General features: G+C 48.9%; 2 long non-coding RNA genes across 2 annotated transcripts; both read left to right on the top strand.

The window, feature by feature from the left end:
* Positions 1-2,802: 2,802 nt before the first annotated feature.
* LOC134442241 (uncharacterized) lies at positions 2,803-3,415 on the top strand. The gene is made up of 3 exons (XR_010033344.1): positions 2,803-2,911; positions 2,991-3,262; positions 3,348-3,415. It is a non-coding gene; the product is annotated as an uncharacterized LOC134442241 (long non-coding RNA).
* Positions 3,416-10,217: 6,802 nt separating this feature from the next.
* On the top strand, positions 10,218-10,847 carry LOC134442242 (uncharacterized). The gene is made up of 4 exons (XR_010033345.1): positions 10,218-10,291; positions 10,372-10,486; positions 10,570-10,643; positions 10,729-10,847. It is a non-coding gene; the product is annotated as an uncharacterized LOC134442242 (long non-coding RNA).
* Positions 10,848-17,105: the final 6,258 nt, after the last annotated feature.

Below are 17,105 nucleotides of genomic sequence, written 5' to 3'. Positions count from 1 at the left end.
AGACTGGTAAATCTCTCTTCACAATGCATTTAGCCTAATATTTCGTGCAATAAGGAGACATGAGACATTGATATAGAACTGAACTTTCTTCAATATGCATCCCTGAACAGGAACACACGCGCTCGCGCACACATTCATTCACTTGCACTGGCCCGCTGCACGCACCCGCACGTCATTTGTCCGTTAGTTGTTTTTTGGGAGAGCAAGGAATAGAGAATCAGCTGTGAATGGCTACGTGTACATGATGTTTTTAAGTCCGATTTAATAAATGCGATTTAAATAGATCGGATTAAGAGTTATTTTGCGATGTGTATACATGGCACTTTCACTTAAATGCGATTAAACGTCTGGGGAAAATAAAGCATTGCGATTGGACTGAGGACGCACGTGCTGAGCGAGCCAAATAAGGCACGGGGGCGTGGTCCAATGCCACCGAGATGCAGGTCATCTTCCCCACGAAAATGGTTGCCTCAGGCGGACTGAAATCACAACATTTCCCCCTTTCTCCCTGGATCATTTACAATGCTACATTAGCTACCCTGTTAGCATAGAAAAACGAGTGGTCAAATAGTAATGTGGAGTAACTTTGTTGTGCTTCATTACTTCGTGGGGCACTTTTACATCAATATATGGAAGCCACAACATTTATAGTCGCTTAGGGACTTTAAATTAAGCAAAACTTTCATTTGAAAATTAACAGGAAGTGCCGCCATGTTTTTCTCTCTGGCAAAGAGCACGGTCTCTTGGCGCCATCATGTGGTCAACGAGCATGCGTGGAACGACTGGATTTATTGTAATTCCGAATAAAAGGTTACATGACAGAGGAACGTGTTTAATCGGATTCAAAAGAGGATTAAACCACCCACTTTAATCGGAATAAACTTAAATCCTGTTCGGTAACTGTTTACATGATATTTTTAGAGTGGAATTAAGATTTAAAGTGAGTTAAATCGGACTTAAGTGTCTCATGTAAACGCATAGAATAACTGGCAGAAGCTTACTATGGAATGTCGCTCAAAATAGGCTGGAACAAAAGTATCGCTGTTTGGATTTGATGCCGTTATTCTCAACCTTCTAAAGTCAGGGCACCCCGAACCTAGTCACATAGAAATCATTATTTATTAGGCTACTGCATAGGCTATAGTTTCAGATTTAAATTGGCCAGTAACTATTTCACAGTAGCCTACCTTAAATAGGGTAATTGTCATGAGCACTCAATGCAGATAGGCTACCTGCTCAGCACGGAGGTAGGTAGGCTACTCTGCCTATCTTTTGTCTTGCGCTTTGCGCAGATTAGAATGGCGTCAGCAGCATTCAAAACGCAGACTGGTGCCCCGTCAAAATCTCGCCATTAATTTACCACACTTCAGCTACAACGGACGTTGTCCAGATGGCCAGGGAAAGTAACCAGAGATTTCCTATTGAGAGTGTTGAGACCGCAAAATGAAAGCAGAATGACGGTTCAGGACTGACAGCTCGCACCGCCACCTTGACATTGGCAACTGATGAACGTGACGTTGATTAATATCGTTACGAGGACATAATCAATCTGCAAATGTGATGAACCCGATTGAGAAACTGCTTTTCCTCAACATTTGGATATTAGGCTAGCTAAAATAGGCTCACCTTCTCTCAAGTTCGCACAATTTGCATCTGCTGTGACAGGGGGCATCTTCACGTTTGTGACATTTTCTTGATTCATTTTACAAATTAGCTTTGCTATTTGGATATTTGAACCAACATCGACCCTATGTTGGTCTTGTGACTTGTTATGAATATATCAAAGACAAATATGGGTTCAATAGACTATCACAATTATAGCCAAAAAATGATATATATATTTTTTAATCTGACTCCGGCTATCACAGTAGGCCACACGGAATGGGAATGAGATAACCAGTATACTGTAGGCGGTAATTTTGACATTTGGGCTCACCTTTCTTGCAAGAAATCAGCAGCAGTTGCTTCGTCTGGTTTCCCCTGTCTCTCTTGCCTTTCTATTCTTTTTGTGAAAGCCTGGTGTTTTAGACATCTTTCATTGCTAACCGGCTGCTGCGTTTAATGCCTATAATGAAGTGAGTGAGTGTTGATTACGCATATTGTGCAATCAAAAGTCCGCGAGAGGGCGGACTAAACCAATGCGTACTGATTATGGGGGTGTTTGATATATATTGTAGCCTATTTGCAGGCTAGGATATCCAATTTAACAGATGTATTTCCAGAGAACATTGGAATTGCATAAATTACCAACATGTATTGACATTATTTTAAAAATAATGTTTAAAAAAGCAAAACAAGAAGAACATTTTCCATAGGGGCCCCCCGGTGGGCCCCCCAGATGGGCTGGGCCCTGAGAATGAGTCGGGGTTTTCCCCCCCTGTTCCACGCCGCTGCAGATGAGGGAGAGAGAGAGGAAAGGGCAAACATGGAGGTTACGCCGAACATCGCAACAAGAGCTGTCAAATTAACCCCGCAAGAATTGGACTCAATAGAAAAGAGCCAACACGAAGGGAATACCGTTAAACAAATTTCGTGGGCAGTGAAGTGCTTTACGAGTTGGCTGCAAGAGCAAAGTATACAGCGGATCTCAAAACAATAGCAAAGGCTGATTTGGGCCATATGCTTAGAGTATTGTATGGTTCGATAAGAACAGTGAAAGGGGAAATGTATGGCATTAGCAGCTATGCTGGGCTGTGGGCAGGGCTCAATCGCCATCTCAATGAGCCTCCCCTTAGTGTGATGGGATGCGCAATCACACGGATACCGAAGCTGGGAATAGGTACGCACTGATTATTATGGGCGGTATTTAAGGGGCTTGGCCTGGAGGTTGGCACATGCCTGGTTTCATTCGGGGAGAACAGTCCTTGTTTCGTCGTGGGATTTGGCGTGGAAGGCCGAAGGCTATCGCGTGGTGAGTGCGTTGTGCCTATCTGGGAGTTTTGGCTGCTTTGATGACCTTTTTCTGACTGCGTAATTCGCTTGCTCTGCAGTGTATCCAAACGGTGCGTTGGTGCCTCGGTTGCCAGAGGGGTTGCGTTGCCCTGTGGGAAGCTGCCAGCTGACTCGTGGGGTGGCTAGCTTTGTGGCATTGTCTCTGGATGCTAGGTAAGTTACCGTAGGACTCGGTGGGTTGCTTAGATTGCATGGTGTAGCCCTTGTCTAATTCCTCTCCTTTGGTTTTGGAACAGCAGCGGAATGTGGCGCGTTTGTGTTCGGAGCTCACAATGGATAGTGGCCTTGTAGAACCATCTCCAGCCTAACGGTATGTATCCCTTCCTCGCCTTGCTGCTATCATGGGGCATTAGTGAACCGGATAACTTAGTGTGGTTTTGTTATTAACTTAACAGATCTGCGGCTACTTGGAGATTCTGTCCCTCGACCTCCCACGGCTTCGGTGGCTGCTGTTTTGTTTAGATCCGGCTCACGCTCGGGATTCGTCAACCCGGCGGGCTCTCGCTACCTTTGATAAGGGAACGCACATCTGTGACTGCGTTTCGGAGTGCCTCTTGTCCATGTTGTTTATTTATGTGGTCCATGTGTATATCAAATACTCGAAAGCACTGATAACTCCGTCTCCCAGAACGTGCCTTCTGCCAATCTTATTGTAACATAAGGGAGCGTGATTTGGAGTGTACTATTTGTTCCCCTTTGTGGGTTGGGCTATCGCATGGTACTTGGTGGGGTCCAGTCTGCATTGTCCCCCCACATTTAGTATTTACATTTAAGCATTGCCACAATACTAGTGGCAGGAGTTTGTGCGCATTACTTACTGTGAATAATTGTATCACTGTCTCGTCTCCTCTCTCTCTCTCTCTCTCTGACAGTATTAACATTTAAGCATTGCCACAATACTAGTGGCAGGAGTTTGTGTGCATTACTGACAGTGAATAATTGTACCATTGTCCTCTCTCTCTCTCCTCTTCTCTCTCGCTCCTCTTTCTCTCTCTCTTTTGGGACAGGAGACCGACCCCTCATCCCAGCGTGTGCTGTTGGCGTCCCAGGTGGTGGAATTCTGCACTTTTCCTTTGCTGTGAGCACATGGGTGATTTGAGTTTGATTATCTATCTTAGTGTAGTAATTGTGTGATTCCATTTATTTAATTTCTTTTGATTTATTTCTTTGGTGTGATTTACTTTCTTTTTATTGTGTGTTTTGAGTTTCTGTCTTTTCTTTCGCCAACGTGTACCGTTTGGGGCGGGGCCTGCTCCGCTACTCCCCCCTACCGCTTAGCTCTCGTTACCTCTCTCCACGGTCGTGGACCAGGCCCTAGGGCCCGTGAGCATTGGGGCAGTGTTGCCCGTGTACTGGGAGTGTGTGTGGGTGTGTATGCATGTGTGTGTGTGTGGGGGAAGAGGGGTCAACTGTGTTGTGGGGTTGTGATAGTGATGTACTGTGGACCTTTGTGTGAAATAAATATCCATTTTGTCGGGGAAGCATACTTCTCTTGCCTCTGAGTATCTGTGAACCAGTGTGCCTTACTCGAAGTCTATCTTCATTATTCTCCAAGTTAACTTAACTTTTGCTCTTGGGGAATAGCCCTCAGGGCTGGCGTAGTCGGTTGTGGGCTTCAGCCCAAATTGTCAAAGTAGGCCTGCTACATCTTGACGTAGGCGGCAGTACGATCACTCAGTGAGGCTTGAGGAGTGTGCTCTCTGTATTTTTTTTGTTTTGTTTGATTGTCATTTTCATTAACTCTATGTGTGCTTTTGTGTTGGTTGAGGCACGTGTAGCGCGGAAACAAAACAGCAGCCACTGTTACCAAGGACTGTTCGGTACCTCCCCTTCAGGTAGGACTTGTCTTTTTGTTTCTTTAAAAAAAAAAAAAAAAAACTTTGGTCAAAATGGAGGAGGAAATGAGGCAACTACAAGAAATGGTCGCTCAGCTTAGAGCTGATAACGAACGGTTGCGCCAGGAGCAGGCGAATCCTCAGGTTCAGTTAAACACAGCAGCTCTCCCTGCCGCAGTGGCAGGTAGTTCAGCAACAGGGAATGAGCCCAGTGCAAGAGAACGGTTGGTAGTTGTCCCACGCGAACGGAAGTGCCCCATGTTTAGCGGTAGGGCGGGGTTAGAGATACGTGAATGGAAAGAGGAGGTTAAAGCCTGTATGCGAGCGCGCCGCTTATCTACTGCTGACCAAGCCTTCTTTATTTATGATCATTTGGAGGGAAAAGCAAAAGAGGAAATTAAGTATCGCCCCAGTGCAGAACGGGGAGATGCAGAGGCAATCTTTAAGATTTTGGATGAAATTTATGGCCCCACCCAGTCCTATGTAACTTTGCAGCAACAGTTCTTTTCCAGACAACAACAGGAGGGAGAGACATTGCATGAATATTCCTTGGCCCTGCTTGCACTGATGGAGGAAGTGAAGCAGAGTGCTCCAGGGGAAGGATTACTTAATTCGGAAGTTCTGCTTCGTGACCAAATTGCGCCCTCCGCAGGGAACTGAAACAATTTGTTCGTCAGCAGCCTACGGCTACTTTGCTGAAGGTGCGGGAGGAGGCCTTACGGTGGGAACGGGAGGGTTTACCTGGGGGGGCCAGGGCCCGTAGTTTCTCTCTTCCCTCTGCCTATGGCCTCCAATATGCGGTCAGAGGCAGTCCCCAGCCACCTTCTCCAGTGGCGGCACAAAGCACAGAGTTGGCAGAATTGAAGACCATGATGAAACGACAGCAGGAACAGCTGAATCAACTCACTCAAACTGTGGCTGCGCTGCAACCTTCCCGTGGACCACGCCGAACCCCTCTTAGTGGGCCTATCGTTTGCCGCCGTTGCCAGCGGACAGGTCATTTTGCACAGGATTGTGATAATGAGCGGGTTCCAGCTCGCTCGCGACCACACTCATCCTCGGGACCCACTGCTTCTGGATCTGGATCATCTCATCGTGCGGCGCCGGGAAACGGGAGCCCACTGGGTTGCTGAGTCACAGCTCAGGTGGGTTTCCTACTGGCTCTACCCCTGCACCCATATCCCAATTGATGTCCTCTTGCCCCAACATTGATGTTTTGATAGGGGGAGTCACCGTCCCCTGTCTCTTGGACACAGGGTCTATGGTATCTACAGTGACCGAGAACTTCTTTCGCCAGCAATTCGAACCTTGGGGCCAGGATCGACTGCAGTCCTGCCACTGGTTACAGCTGCGTGCGGCTAATGGTCTTGCCATACCATATGTTGGCTACTTGGAGCTGGATGTCATTCTGTGTGGCAAGACCATCCCTCGTTGTGGCATCCTGGTAGTACGAGACCCCCCAGGTCCGCCCCCTACCGTGCCCGGAGTGTTGGGCATGAATGTTATCAGCCGCTGTTACCAGGAGCTCTTTGGGGTCCATGGGCCAGATTTGTTCGCTTCTCCTCCTGTCGTGCGGGCCCCTGGTCCCATATTCGAGGCCCTGCAACGTTGTCATCAAGCGGCGGTTCAACCTTTGGAATCAGTGATGGGGACGGCCCGGGTTCACGGGTCCCAAGTAGTCCGCATCCCTGGCGGTGTCATGAAACTTATTACTTGCACTTGCCCCGTCTCGGCTGCTAACTCTGCCACCCTTTTTGAGCCCATTTCGTCTGGGCTCCCGGCTGGACTGTTAGACTCCCCCTGTCTTGTGCCAGTTACTCGGGGCACCACTGTGGTACCAGTGGTTAACGTAGGGACTACTACCATTCTTCTCCATCCCCGTACCAGCTTGGGATCGGTCACGACCACCCAAGTTGTCAGTTTTCCGGCTGGCATTACGGAAGTCCGGCCCCATGTAGCTACGGTCTCTGCCCAGTCGGCATCCAGCTCTCCACAGGATAAACTCCAGACTCTGGACTTGGGCGCTTTGCCGGAGGAAGAGCAGCCCCAGGCTCGGGCGTTGCTCCAGCGGTATAGCTCTGTCTTTGCTGCTAATGATAGCGACTTGGGTTGTACCAACCTGCTGGCCCACGATATCCCGTTGCTCGATGATGTGCCGGTTCGACAACGTTACCGTCGCATCCCGCCGTCAGAGTATGAGACTGTCAAGGCTCATATCAACCAATTGTTGCAGGACCAGGTAATTAGGGAGAGTTGCAGTCCTTATGCCTCCCCTATCGTCTTGGCAAAGAAGAAGGACGGGACATTACGCATGTGCGTGGATTACCGGCTCCTGAATAGTAAGACCAGGAAGGACGCCTTTCCCCTTCCAAGGATTGAGGAGAGCCTCGACACCCTGTCTGGAGCCTGCTGGTTTTCCACACTAGACCTGGCTAGTGGGTATAACCAGGTCCCGGTGTCGGAGCAAGACAAACCAAAGACAGCCTTTTGCACTCCATTTGGCTTGTTTGAATGGAATCGTATGCCCTTTGGATTATGCAATGCTCCAAGTACTTTTCAACGGCTGATGCAGCGAATGTTCGGCGATCAGCAGGGTCAGTCGTTGCTCTTGTACTTGGATGACATTGTGGTCTTTTCGGCCTCCACCTCGCAACATCTGCAACGCCTTGAAGTCGTCCTAAGCCGCCTTCAGCGCGAAGGGCTGAAGGCGAAGTTGGAAAAGTGCGCCTTCTTCCGCCGGGAAGTGGGATACTTGGGGCATATCATCTCCGACAAGGGAGTGTCCACTGACCCGGCCAAGGTGGAGGCGGTGGCTAAGTGGCCGCGACCAAAGGGTGTGTCCGAACTGCGCTCTTTCTTGGGTTTCGCCAGCTACTACCGGCGCTTCGTAGAGGGCTTTGCCACATTGGCTAGCCCTCTGCATAAGCTGGTAGCTAGTCTGGCCGGCACCAAATCCAAACGAGGGTCCGGGAGCGACATGGAGACTGCGTGGACTGCCGAGTGCGAGGACAGCTTTGAACAGTTAAAAGCCAGATTGATCTCCTCTCCAGTGCTGGCCTACGCCGACTTTTCTCGTCCGTTCATCTTGGAGACCGATGCTAGCTATGGGGGATTGGGAGCCGTCCTCTCTCAGGAACAGGACGGCTGTGTGAGACCCATAGCCTATGCTAGCAGAGGTCTCCGTCCCACGGAGCGCAACATGGAGAATTATAGCTCCATGAAATTGGAATTTCTGGCGTTAAAGTGGGCGATGACGGAAAAGTTTCGGGAATATCTGTTGGGTCAGCGGTGCATGGTCTATACTGACAATAATCCGCTGAGTTATCTGCAGTCGGCCAAGTTGGGGGCAACAGAACATCGGTGGGCCGCCCAACTGGCGGTGTTCAATTTTGAGATAAAATATCGCTCTGGTCGCAGCAACCGGAATGCGGATGCATTGTCGAGGCAGTTCATGAGCAGCCAGGAGTTGGCCGATCGAATCCTCCCAGGTAGTGCCTTACCAGCTGCCCTGCAAGAGGCTCCGCAACCCCAACCTATGGTAGCGGGGACTCAATCCATGATCTCTGCTTTGCCTGCCCTGCCTTCTGTTGATATGCAAGTGATGCAGGAGGCCGACCCGGTGTTGAAGGAAGTGCTGGAGTGCTGGAGGAAGCGGGCCCCACCGCCACCGGACAAAAGGCGTCAGCTGTCTCAAAAGGCGCGACAACTACTGCGGGAATGGGACCGCCTACAGGAGAATGGGGGAGTTTTACATCGTCGGGCCTGGCGTCCAGCAGGGGGTGAAGAAATCCTCCAAGTCCTCTTACCCATAGTCCTTAAAGATGATGTTCTTACCAACTTGCACCAGGACCATGGCCACCAGGGCATGGAAAGGACGGCTGAACTGGTTAGGCTGCGTTGCTACTGGCCAGGGATGACTGCAGACATCAAGGAGTGGTGTAAGAACTGCAAACGGTGTCAGGAAGCCAAGGGCTCCGGATCAGGCCCCCATGGTTACATGGGCCACTTGTTGGCGTCTAGGCCAAATGAGATCCTGGCCATAGATTTTACCGTGCTCGAGCCTTCTCGCAATGGAGTGGAGAATGTGCTCGTGATGACGGACGTCTTCAGTAAGTTCACGCAGGCAGTTCCCACTCGGGACCAGCGAGCCACTACGGTGGCCCAGGTGCTCCTAAACGAGTGGTTCTACAGATTTGGGGTACCGAGTCGCATCCACTCGGATCAGGGGAAGAGCTTTGAGGGCTTACTGATCCAACAGCTATGTGGCCTGTACGGCGTCTCGAAATCTCGCACCACTCCTTATCACCCTGCCGGGAATGGGCAGTGTGAGAGGTTTAATCGAACCCTTCATGACCTCCTCCGCACACTACCCCCATCCAGGAAGCGAGACTGGGCCTCCTGCCTGCCGCAGGTGCTCTTTTGTTATAATTCCACCCCGCACCAGAGCACGGGGGAATCCCCCTTTCTTCTCATGTTTGGGCAGGAGCCCAGACTCCCCGTTGATTTCCTCTTGGGTCGGGTCCGGGAGCCCGAACCAGGGAGGGTGCAAGATTGGATGGTCGAGCACCAGGCCAGACTCGAAGTGGCCTTCGACGGCGCCAGGGCGCGGCTGCAGGCAGCAGCAGCCAGACGTAAAGAGAGGCATGATGGACGAGTGCGGGAGATGCCCCTGCAAGTTGGCCAAGTGGTGTATCTTCGGGATCAGGGGTTCCGGGGGCGTCACAAGATTCAGGATGTATGGTGCTCTGTCCTCTACCAGGTCATTAAGGCACCCGAGGCTGGTGGAGTGGTGTATACCATCGCACCCACCAATGACCTACAGAGGGTCCGGAATGTCCATCGAGACATGCTCAAACCCCAAGTGGGGCCACATGTAGTCCCCCAAACCCCCTTGGTAGCCTGCGCACCGACCCCTGTAGCTCAGGATGATTCCCAGGAGGAACAGGAACTGTGTCTGATAGTTCCGGTTGCCCCAGCCGCAGCCCCAGCCCCAGGGACTCCCGTGGTTGGGTCAGCTGAAGGACCATCCGCGGCCTGTACACCACCATTACCCCCGGAACCGGATGAGGTGGTCCCACTCGTAGGACTGGAAGTGGAGGAAGTGGGTTCTCCCCCGCCAAGTAGAGAGGCCAGCGTGAGCCCTCCTGCACTGCGTCGCTCGGAGCGTTCTACCGCTGGACTCCATTCCAACCCCCATCGTCTCCCTCGTTCGGTGGTACTAGAGGAGGAGTCCTCGGACCCCAGGCTGGGGGCGGCCGGGATGTCCTCTGGGTCCTCCAGTTAAGTGATAATCGTCGGGGCGACGATTGAAAAGGGGGGGGTAGATTGTGATGGGATGCGCAATCACACGGATACCGAAGTTTAGGGAATAGGTGCGCACTGATTATTATGGGCGGTATTTAAGGGGCTTGGCCTGGATGTTGGCACATGCCTGGTTTCATTTGGGGAGAACAGTCCTTGCTTCGTCGTGGGATTTGGCGTGGAAGGCCGAAGGCTATCGCGTGGTGAGTGCGTTTGTGCCTATCTGGTAGTTTTGGCTGCTTTGATGACCTTTTTCTGACTGCGTAATTCGCTTGCTCTGCAGTGTATCCAAACGGTGCGTTGGTGCCTCGGTTGCCAGAGGGGTTGCGTTGCCCTGTGGGAAGCTGCCAGCTGACTCGTGGGGTGGCTAGCTTTGTGGCATTGTCTTTGGATGCTAGGTAAGTTACCGTAGGACTCGGTGGGTTGCTTAGATTGCATGGTGTAGCCCTTGTCTAATTCCTCTCCTTTGGTTTTGGAACAGCAGCGGAATGTGGCGCGTTTGTGTTCGGAGCTCACAATGGATAGTGGCCTTGTAGAACCATCTCCAGCCTAACGGTATGTATCCCTTCCTCGCCTTGCTGCTATCATGGGGCATTAGTGAACCGGATAACTTAGTGTGGTTTTGTTATTAACTTAACAGATCTGCGGCTACTTGGAGATTCTGTCCCTCGACCTCCCACGGCTTCGGTGGCTGCTGTTTTGTTTCGATCCGGCTCACGCTCGGGATTCGTCAACCCGGCGGGCTCTCGCTACCTTTGATAAGGGAACGCACATCTGTGACTGCGTTTCGGAGTGCCTCTTGTCCATGTTGTTTATTTATGTGGTCCATGTGTATATCAAATACTCGAAAGCACTGATAACTCCGTCTCCCAGAACGTGCCTTCTGCCAATCTTATTGTAACATAAGGGAGCGTGATTTGGAGTGTACTATTTGTTCCCCTTTGTGGGTTGGGCTATCGCATGGTACTTGGTGGGGTCCAGTCTGCATTGTCCCCCCACATTTAGTATTTACATTTAAGCATTGCCACAATACTAGTGGCAGGAGTTTGTGCGCATTACTTACTGTGAATAATTGTATCACTGTCTCTTCTCCTCTCTCTCTTTTTCTATCGGACAGTATTAACAGTTAAACCTTGCCACAATACTAGTGGCAGGAGTTTGTGTGCATTACTGACAGTGAATAAGTGTATCACTGTCCTCTCTCTCTCTCCTCTTCTCTCTCGCTCCTCTTTCTCTCTCTCTTTTGGGACAGGAGACCGACCCCTCATCCCAGCGTGTGCTGTTGGCGTCCCAGGTGGTGGAATTCTGCACTTTTCCTTTGCTGTGAGCACATGGGTGATTTGAGTTTGATTATCTATCTTAGTGTAGTAATTGTGTGATTCCATTTATTTAATTTCTTTTGATTTATTTCTTTGGTGTGATTTACTTTCTTTTTATTGTGTGTTTTGAGTTTCTGTCTTTTCTTTCGCCAACGTGTACCGTTTGGGGCGGGGCCTGCTCCGCTACTCCCCCCTACCGCTTAGCTCTCGTTCCTCTCTCCACGGTCGTGGATCAGGCCCTAGGGCCCGTGAGCATTGGGGCAGTGTTGCCCGTGTACTGGGAGTGTGTGTGGGTGTGTATGCATGTGTGTGTGTGTGGGGGAAGAGGGGTCAACTGTGTTGTGGGGTTGTGATAGTGATGTACTGTGGACCTTTTGTGTGAAATAAATATCCATTTTGTCGGGGAAGCATACTTCTCTTGCCTCTGAGTATCTGTGAACCAGTGTGCCTTACTTAAAGTGTATCTTCACTATTCTCCAAGTTAACTTAACTTTTGCTCTGGGGGGAATAGCCCTCAGGGCTGGCGTAGTCGGGTGTGGGCTTCAGCCCAAATTGTCAAAGTAGGCTTGCTACATCTGCCGCAATATTGTGATGTGAACTAATGGGTGCGAGTAATGGACATGGCTGCGCTCGCTTCCCCAATTATCGCACTGCCCCACTCACCTGTTGACAATGAGCCTGATTACTTGGCGTGCCAAGAAAGCCATGGCGGTCTTGGGGCGCATTCGCGAGAGGCCGAGAGACAGAAGCAGTTGGGGCTGCTGGGTCCAAGTGTGGGGAACGTTTTGTGGCGTTCGCGGTTGTTTAGGACCGCCGGCGCTGAAGACACCGGGGACCACTTAGTGACCCGGAGTAAGATAGTGGGGGGAAATGCTTAGATAGCCAGGGCCACGACAGTACAGTATAGCCGGACCCAGCGGGTTGCCTCACTGCCAAGGCCACTTCAAACCCGGCTAAATAGCCAACTTGATGGACTGCTCGTTCCTGATCCAAGACTCGAGCTTATGATCCAAGGGACTGACTGACTGAATGAAGTGAGGTCTCGCTCCGCAGCGAGACAACGGGGTCTCGCTGCCCACGGACAGAGAAGTCCGCTTTTAAACATTATTCCTTCATTCTGTGCGTGCGTGTTTGCTGGTGCGTGTGTGAGCGCGTGGGTGCCATCGCTCTAATAAGTGTAACCCGGTCACCAACGAAAGTTTGTCTTCTCACGCGTGTAACTGTCTTATTAGTGGTAGAGGATTTGATGATGATTCCGACGGGTGCCGTGTCTTGAGGATTTTAAATGGACTAATTTACTTGCCGTGATGAATTGCTTTATAGTGCTGTGATGAATTACTGAAGGCCTGACTTGCTGTGATGAATTGCTGTGATGAATTTTCCACTGAGTTGCTGTGATGAATTGTCGTGACTATTTTGTTGTGATGTAGCTTATTTATAGCCTCTATTTATTGCACGTATTTATCTAGCTATTTATTGCGGGGATTGGGTTATGGGTCTAAGCATGCTGTGGGTATTGTAGCCTAGTGTATCACTTGACCTGTGTGGCTTACTCAGACTTCCTGTTGTGTGGGGCGGGTAAACTCTGTGTAGGGGAGATGGCCTATGGTTGCTCAGTTATTTTAATGAATTTGCATTAATAATAAAGATTTGTTATTTCTTGAATCCTTTTGTGCATGGTTGTTCCATACCGGACCATACCGGGTTATAATTAAAGGTGGTGGCAGCTTAATTAGCATACTGTCATTTTAGCGCCCTCTTGTGGCAGCTTACAAATTTATTACACTATTAATATAATGTGATTCGCCGCAGGCTGAGAGAGTGCCGTAGGTAATTACACCCGTGAGGGTAGGCTATTCCGGAACAACCGGCACTCCCACTCGAGTCATATTGCTTAATGAAGTGTGTGATTTTGCTTGGTGTGTGTGGGTGTTTGACTATGTGCATGTGTGTGTTTTTAGAATATGTTTCTGTGCCTATTAGATCTACATTAACATTACTATTCACCTTGAAGATAATGTAACGAGACTGTAAGAGCCAGTTTTCCTTCTGTTTTCTTTTTGTTTCATGTCATGCCGTAATCGGCCACTGGGTGGCGCTTGCATTGTATTGGGGTTACTGCAACTGTTACTGTTACTGTACTGGGGTTACTTCGCCTCGGCATATGTATGAGAACTTTCTGTCGCTCTGAACTTTCGGTTTATGGATTATTGTGGACTTTGCTAACGGGGAATGTACTGCTACTGGATGCACTTTAACTGTGGTGAGACGCAATAAATTACACAAAGAAAGAAGACGTCAAGATTGTTTATTCATGCATACTCATGTCCACCTGCTGAGCAAGCGCGTCTGATTGGTGTTAAGTCAAGCAACACTTCAGGAGCTTCAAGCGGTAGGCTTAGCTTCTATATCTCAAGTCAAAACTGGCTCTCGCGCCATCGAGACGGATCAAAAATGTCCAGTGGATTAGCTGTTCATCGTGCGATTGGATGGATGTACAGGAAGACCTGACTTGACTTCGGAACCGGGGGCGAGGGCCCTCTTCAGCATCTCAACTTTGTATCAACACAGTGAAGGAAGACCTTTCGCCGAAAGTCTGCTAGGTCTACCGGTAGTTTGGAGTAAAGGCGCCCGACGAAAGGTATGTGTAGCGCTACCTACGAATGAATGGCCATTCAGTTTGTGTGCACACATTGTGGGGTAAAATCCAATGCATTGGTGACAACTGGGGTTGGGGAAACGCTGGTCCGGGAATAATTCCACTTTGTGTGAACTCGTTCACTTCGTTGCAAACTTTGCGAAACCTTTTGGATTACCGTAATAATGCTAGAAGATACCGCTGTAAACAGGCCCGTGGAGCCGTCTGACAAATCGAACATTGAAAAATGACAAACAAAAAAGAGTGGTCAAATTAACTCCCAAAGCGCATGCTGAAAGACTCGAACATTTACAAAATGACAGGCGAAATGTGTTGAATAATGCTTCAAAGCTAAGGGATGAAAAATGACACACAAAAAAAACAGGTTGAAAGTGTTTTTAATGCTTTGTTGGAAAAGTGTGACGAAGCAAAAGGTTTTCATGCATCTTTAATGAGTATGTTGCCAGTTGAAGAGAAAGACAGACATGATGTGTGGTTTAAAGCCAAAATGATTGCTAATAACGATTTTATTCCCAAAGTGCAATTGTGGGTGTCAAAGTGTGATGAAAATGTAACTTGTGATGCTGCCACTGGTATTGATGATGTTAACCCTGAAGATAGCATCTCCAATGTACCCAGCAGACGGTCAGGGAAAAGTGGTAATAGTGGTAGGCTTAGCACGGCATCCTCTACAACCAAGGCAAAGGCGGAGAAGGCAGCATTGCTCACCCGTTTGGCTGCTGTAAAGGACAAGCATGCCCTTGAAGAGGAAGAACAGCAAATAAAGAGGAAAAGGGAGCAACAGGAATTGGAAACCATGATTGCCGAATCCACTGCTAAGCTTGCAGTTCTCCAGTCCTCTGACAAAGGCAGCTGTGCTAAAGCATCCAATGCAATGAATTCTTACTTGGAGAAAAATACCAGGAAAACATCACACCAGTTGAACCCAAAGGCAGATGAATTCATGTATCCATCCCAAAGAAAATCCACGCACAATGAGCCTGTGCTGTCGGCGCCCCCAAAGGCACAAGGTGCGCCACAGCAGAAAAGCGGAGCTCAGCCCACAGTAAGGCCAAAGCAATACGCCAACCTCAACATGCAGACTCGGCACACCCTGGGCAAAGGACTACAATCCACAACCTACCAGCACCAAACATTGTCTCAGTAATGCAAAGGCAAAATGAAATAACATCTGCACTGGTCAAACAACAACTACTAGCATCACTGCCACCAAGAGACATCCCTCTGTTTAATGGAGATCCTCTCCAGTACATTTCATTCATGCGTGCATTTGAGCAAGGAGTGGAGGAAAAGGCCAGCCAAAGTGACTGCTTGTATTACTTTTCAACAGTTCACCAGGGGGCAGCCTAGGGAGCTTGTTCATAGTTGTCTGCACATGATGCTTGACCAAGGATATGCAACAGCAAAACATCTGCTAGAGGAGCATTTTGGCAACAAGTACAAAGTCGCCACAGCATACATTGAAAGGGCTCTATCGTGGGCTCCAATACGAAATGAAGATGTCTCTGCACTGAAGGACTACTCTCTCTTCCTGAGAGGCTGCTGTAATGTCATGACCGAATTAGACTACATGCAGGAGTTGGAAATGCCAAGTAACATTCGGGCAATCGTCAGCAAGCTGCCATATAGGCTCCGAGAGCGATGGAGGACCATTGCACATGACACATTGGAAGCAACAGGCAGCAGGGCCCTATTCGATGACTTGGTCAAAGTGGTCGAAAGGCATGTTAGCATCTTGTCTGACCCGTTATATGGCAACATTAATGACCCACCATCTGCAGTGAATGGAGGAAGAGCTGCCAGTAGGCCAAAGCCCTATACAGAGCAAAGGGCTAAAGGAAACAGTTTCGCCACAACCATTGCACCTGTGGAGTCCGAACAGGCCAGAGGCTCGAGGAACACTTCATCCTGGCATAGCTATGCTACAGATCCAACTTGTGCATGTTGTACTCAAAGCCACTCTCTCGACTGCTGTGAGCAGCTGAAGCGCATGAGGCACAGAGACAAAATCGACTTTCTAAAGGAAAACAGATTGTGCTTTGGCTGCCTGTGTCCAGGGCACATAAGCCGAAATTGTGAGCAGCGCCTGACCTGCAAGACATGTGGTCAAGCACATCCCACTACTCTCCATGTTGACAGAAATGATGCAACAAATGGCAAACTTGCAGCACAGGTCCAGGCCAGTGCATCCACAGCACCTGCTGGGCCTATAGGGTCGCAGCCATCTGCAGAGATATGTGCACATACAGGGGCCGGAAGGGATCGCTGTCTGTTGTCCATCCTCCCAGTGCAAGTCAAGTCTGCTAAAGGTGACAAAGTAATCCAGACATATGCATTTTTAGACCCTGGCAGCTCAGCCACCTTTTGTTCGGAGCAGCTCATGCGAAAGCTTCACATCACTGCACTGTAAAAAATGCCTGTTGAAATTACGGCAAAAAAATGTCAAATTGCAACAGTCAGTGACCATAAAATGTATAACAGTTTATCTCTGTACTAAATACAGCAAGCCACTATTTAGTCAAAAAGCGCTACATAACTTTATTTTTGACAGGTGTCATATGTAGAAAATACTGGACTGTTCTCTGTAAACGAAGATATTGGAAAATACCGTTAAGTGAGATGAAGTAGTCAAGAAACGGTACATAACTTTATTTTTCACTGGTGTCAATATGTAGAAAATACTGAACTGTTCACTGAAAAGAAAATATTGGAAAATACCGTTAAGTGAAGATGAAGTAGTCAAGAAACGGTACATGACTTTATTTTTCACTGGTGTACACATATGTACACAGCAAATTTGCCAGAGTTCGATTGATCAGAGTTAGACTGGTGTTCAGCCAAAATCTAAACATCAAGAGTTGCAGCAACACTACAGAGTGTTATTTGACTGAGAGCTAGAGAGTTAATGTTTAACTCCCTTGAGAGTTATGAAAAACATGCCTCCCCAATTTTCAAATGTTTTGGCAACATGAGCAGCCATTTTTGTTGAGTCCCCTATAAGTGAACCAAACTCAATCCTCTGTTAGTGAACCAAATTGT

Source organism: Engraulis encrasicolus, unplaced genomic scaffold (genome assembly GCF_034702125.1).
Source record: "Engraulis encrasicolus isolate BLACKSEA-1 unplaced genomic scaffold, IST_EnEncr_1.0 scaffold_132_np1212, whole genome shotgun sequence".
Lineage (NCBI taxonomy): Eukaryota > Metazoa > Chordata > Actinopteri > Clupeiformes > Engraulidae > Engraulis > Engraulis encrasicolus.
The sequence above is the reverse complement of the archived record's forward strand: the minus strand, read 5'-3'. Positions and strand labels throughout refer to the sequence as shown.